This window comes from Alnus glutinosa, chromosome 7 (genome assembly GCF_958979055.1).
Source record: "Alnus glutinosa chromosome 7, dhAlnGlut1.1, whole genome shotgun sequence".
Taxonomy (NCBI): Eukaryota; Viridiplantae; Streptophyta; class Magnoliopsida; order Fagales; family Betulaceae; genus Alnus; species Alnus glutinosa.
In genome coordinates, this window is record NC_084892.1 from 26,257,366 (window position 1) to 26,262,938 (window position 5,573).

General features: G+C 33.7%; 1 long non-coding RNA gene across 1 annotated transcript; it reads right to left on the minus strand.

The window, feature by feature from the left end:
- Positions 1-627: 627 nt before the first annotated feature.
- Positions 628-4,578, minus strand: LOC133873711 (uncharacterized). Its single transcript, XR_009901147.1, has 2 exons — positions 4,378-4,578; positions 628-913 (listed from the first exon to the last, which is right to left on the minus strand). It is a non-coding gene; the product is annotated as an uncharacterized LOC133873711 (long non-coding RNA).
- Between the last annotated feature and the right edge of the window lie 995 nt (positions 4,579-5,573).

A 5,573-nucleotide genomic window follows, 5' to 3' on the forward strand; every position in this document is an offset into this window, starting at 1 on the left:
TCTAGTGCCCTAAAACTATCTGGTTTGGGAGTCACTGGCCCAACACTCATTACATAGGTCAATTAGAAAACTTAAGTGAGTTAGACATTGCACACAAAAAAAAAATAAAAATAAAAAATAAAAAAATGCACATTTTGATTTAAACCTTAGTTGTTTCATCTAATAAAATTCCTATAAATTTTGAAGTACACAAGCTTTGAGAAAAATTGAAACCTCATGAGTCTATGTTAATCTCACTTTGCACTTATTTGACCATATGTTGTCTCAATTATCTAGCTATGAGTTGAATGATTTTTGATGTCTTGATGATATGAGTGGATGTTCACCTTGTTAAACTTGCTCATCATGATATATGAATCATGTGTTTGTGTTGAAGTTCTTGTTTGTCAACTACATAGTTGCTTTAAAATGTTTATGGGTATTGTGACGACCCTTTTTTTTTTTTTTTTTTTTTTTTTTTTTTTTTTTTTTATACAAAACATTTCATAAACTTTAATCTCTTAAAATACAAATGGATCTTCACAGTGGCACGACGATTTGTCGCAAAGCCAACATGTGATGCATATCCCATAATATGTACCTGGTAAATCAGAGTATGACATCTATCTAACTATGCAGCGGAAAACATAAATCTAATAGCGGAAATCATATCTCAAACATCTATCACCAATTAATTACAACAAGAGTCATTTAACATCTATCTGTTTAAGTCTTTCCTCAATATAACAAATACATAACAGAAATGGCTTGACATAGATTAGGTGACACAAGCGTCACAAGCCATAACAAAACCTATAAAACTGAAGACACCCATGGTCCTGCAATTACGACCGTCGCTGCGAGCTTCGGTTATAATATCCTACGTGCAACATCATCACTACGACCGGAGTACCTGCAGCCAGAGGAACATCATCTATACGGTTGTGGGGGTTTGCCACATCCATATAGGTGAAATGATGAGTTCACCGCCTCAGTACATAATACTGAGACCTCAGTGATATTAAACTAACTGAGTTTTCCAAATGAACCAACTTTTCTTTTTAGTCTCGCGAACACTATAACAGCTACCAATTTATAAAATTTTGTTTGAAAACCCCCATAGCTGATATAGCAAACACCGACTATCAGAAAACATTTAAAACATACTATGTAGTTGGACCCATACGTAGAAGTTCCATTGGCCTGGAAGCAACCACGTATAAACCCAGCTACAATAATAATTTTATGTTGGTAGCTCAAATGCACATAGGCCTAACATTATTAACTGTGATAACACTGTGCCTCAGGGCATTACAACTTCATGTCAAAGCACATAGTTGTCCATGCGGTTATTAGAGTAAGACTCTGATATCCAAGCACTTCTTACTGATGTGCCACGACAATCCATCTACCTACTCCCAAGCCACACCGATATCGCAACCAATAGCATCAAAACCAAGCACACTAAGCTTAAAACATGCCATCTCGCTCATTAGTACAAGCTTACTATCATTTTTCGAACATGGTTAACACGGAATCCTAGGGCATTACAAATTCATGTCTAGCACGTAGTTGCCATGCGGTTACTAGAGTAAAACTCGGGTATCCAAGCACTTCTTACTGACGTGCCACGACAATTCATCTACTTACTCCTAGGACGCTGTATTACTCATACCAAACCATGACAATATTCTTGTTCGTCCAAGCTCAATGTTCTAAAATTATGCAACTAGACGATAACAGTATACATAAGCTCTTTTGCCATTAAAACTCTTAGGCATACTAATACATCTAGCATAAAAACTACAATATTCTATATCATGAAAACATTATACAATTTAACGATGACATGCATGCTCATGATTGTCCTTCCATTCCTTATGTCAATCCTTTCATTTCTTGTGCTTTGTCCTTTCATTCCTTTCATTCTTTGTACTTTGTCCTTTCATTTCTTTTATGCTCATGCTTTATGCTTTACAATTCAAACTCTATTCTTCTATTCTTTACAAATCATGCTTTCTTCAAATACAATAAACCAATTAACATGTAATTTTATCATTTTACTTTGCATAATTTAAATCTCAACTGTAGCTCACATTCAAATACTTTAAAAATAATTCTACACATTTCATCCATACATCATTTCATAATATCATTGATATTATTTGAATATAGTTGAAACTACTCAAATCAACCAAAACAGATATATTCAACATACAGTTGGTTCGAATTTATGAAACATATATATCTTGCGATTCTAATATAAATAAAAATAATAGTTTTTCAGTGAGTAAAATATCACTTGGCTGCATTGGACTTACGACTCCAACTCTACATTGAAGAACCCATTGAAGACTCCAATCCGGACACTATCCTGCAAACACTTATCACATTAGACTATGCTATAGGACTCATTCTATGACCCTAAAACTACCCGCGTGCTCACACGTTGTATTACTCGCTTCTAAGGCTAACTAGGTACATTAAATTATTATTAGATTAATATTGGTTATAGGTTAACATTATATCGCTTATTATCTTTAAGACACATTTACTATTTTATTTTCCTCTTTATTATTATTACAACACATTATTATTATTAATCCATTATTGGCTTGTTATTTTTATTTACTAAGTTCACATTATATATTGAACTCATGTACATGAATAGGCAGATTAGTTACTTAGTTACTTAATTATCATTATGAACAATTAAGTCTTATAGTCAGTTTATCATTTAAGCAAGTTTGGTGTATTTGGTCTATACACATATACCTACATATATGTATAGGATGCTTATTCAAGTATTCCTATCACTTACTAACTTACACCTATCTCTTAGGGTTATTTAAGTGATCTACATTATAATCGCTATCTACTATGATATTAATCTCAGGCTTTAAGTTTATGACAAATTTCGTTCTTATCCATTAAACACAATTACTAATTTATGCAACACTTTACTCTTATTAGCTATAGCTCATCTAGGTAATTTAGATTATAGGACCTTATCCTTGTTCAATGTACTAATTCATCATCATCAATTGACCCAATATCCAACCATCACCTATGCACTCAAAATCCACTACAAGCTCACCCTATGCCATATAACCATTAAAGCCAATCAACAATTTATATCCTAAAGGAAATCAACACCTAATGTTAATTACATCCAAAAGCCTAACTCTCAACATTACCTAGATAAGAAATCTACACCAAGTTTGGGTTCTACTAAGAACATCCCTCAAAATTCATTTCCAATAAAACATCAACTTATGATAAAGCATTAATCATTGGCTAACATAATCATCAATTAACCATTTCTAGATCGTATTTACCGTCAACACCAAGAGTCTAAGCACAATAACTTCCAACTCTTCTCAACCCACCAATACCTAACCTCCATTCAACAATCTCGCACCTTCCTTTCACACCAATAGCCATATCGAAGAGATTAACCAAACCTCATTTCATCATGAATCCACCATTTCTCTCCGTCCAAGCATTAACACTAAATCTTCCAATTCGAAATTACCCTTTCCAATAAATCACATCGCGTGGGCATTACCAAATGATCATACTAACACTTTAAACTTCGTAGTCATATTTATAAGTCAACACGAACCTATAAATAGGTCTTTTACCAAATTAGAGCCTCAAAACACACTTATCACATTCAAACATCCTCATCCAACTTAAAACTTTTCTCAAACCAATAATTAACAATAATATCCTCAAACCAATAATCTCCCAAAATCACCCCCCTCCGATAAAGCCCACAATTTGGAATCCATAACTCCAACAACATTCACATCAAAATCCATATTCAACCAATTGGTCCAATCACTACCAAACCATCATAACATCCATTAACTTATAGCCACCGAAAACCAACTCAATCACAACTAGAAAGCAATCCACAAAACATCATCTTGAAATGGCACAACACAATTAATAAAGAACACCCATACAATCCATACGCATTTTCGAATTTAACCCCAAAAACATAAACAAGATCAAACTCTAAGAAACCTATCAACCATGATCCTAAAATACAAATTCAAAATCTGTTTTAAAACCATCAAAGCATAAATATCCCTCACGAATCAAAATCCCTAGAGGCACACATCATTCGGCCTCTACAAAGAACCATCACTAATCTCATTTATCAACCATGATTCCTACTCAAAATCAACTCATTACAAAGCAATAATCATAGATTGAAACCACAGACCAAAACCCATTTAAGGAGAAGACATCGTCCGGTCAAAACCCCAAAAATCAAAACAAAAGCCCTAGAATTTCGGCCTAAATCCAACCCAAAGGGAACCCATCCGGTTCCACAGAAAAATCAAAGGAATGGAAGTGAAATCAAGAAGAAGGAAGAAGAAATCTTACCGACGAATTTCTGCAGAAAACCACCGGAGAAAATGGGTAGACCCACCGAACCCAGTTCACGTTCGGTTGCTCGTGGGCTCACGGGTTGTTGTGCGGGAAGAGGGAAAGAGAGGGAGAAATGAGAGGGTCGGCTAGAGCAGTGGAGCCGAGAGAGAGAAAATGGGAAGAAAAGAGAGAGGGGGAAGAGATTGGGCGTGGAAGAAGAAAAGAAAAATACTGCATATTTAAACTCCTAAATTTACGTTAGTTAATTCTTTAGCTGTATCTTAATATAATATTTTGTATTAGATTTGTGTTTTTAATGTCTTGTAGGCTGCTAAAGGAAAAATACAGCTTTAAGGTGAAAAATGTAAAGCTTGGAAGAAAGCACACTTTGAGAAGACCTAAATAATGTAGTTATGTTTAACCAAATCAATAAAATGATTAAATCGAAATTTCTCTAATTGGAGTCAAAATCGGATTGGATTAAATTTCAGATTCTGCACATATCATAGTATTTTGGCCATAATTTTCTGCTCAAGTATCGGATTAAGGTAAAACCAGTAGTGTTGAAAAGCTAACTCTAATTAATACAAATCATTGTAAAATAAGATTTTGCTATTTCGGATGTCTGATATGTCAAAAGTGTCCCGCAATATAAGAAAGCAAATCTGGACAAATCCTATATATTCTGATTTGTACTGGGATTGCTTCCTAATTTGACTAGGAGATTGAAGTACAATTTTTATGGGATCTCTAGGGCTTCTAAGGTTTGTTTGCTCTCTATAAATAGACTGCTAAGCCTCAAGAAAAAGAGGAGGAGAAGCTAGAGACCAGCAATATTTTCTCTTTTTAGTTTAGTTTTTCTTTAGGTTAGTTATTTTATTTATTTATTTATTTTTTATCATGTGTAGCTGATTCCTCAACTAAGGTTGAGGATGAAGCCTCATCAATGAAGAAGAACATCACTTTCATGTAAGTCTTTATTATCCGATTTTATTTAGTTTAATTTTTCCAATGTTTTACTTCTTTTCAATGTGTGGAATGATTTTTCGATATCTTTTGTGATTCAAGGATACATTTGATGATTTGAGATAATTTCACATAATTGATTGCTTGGTTTTTATTTATAAAACAATTGGATATCCCTTGTGATTTATTTACGGATACAATTGATGTTTTGATTTAAATTGGATATCTAGTTGTGATTTACGGAT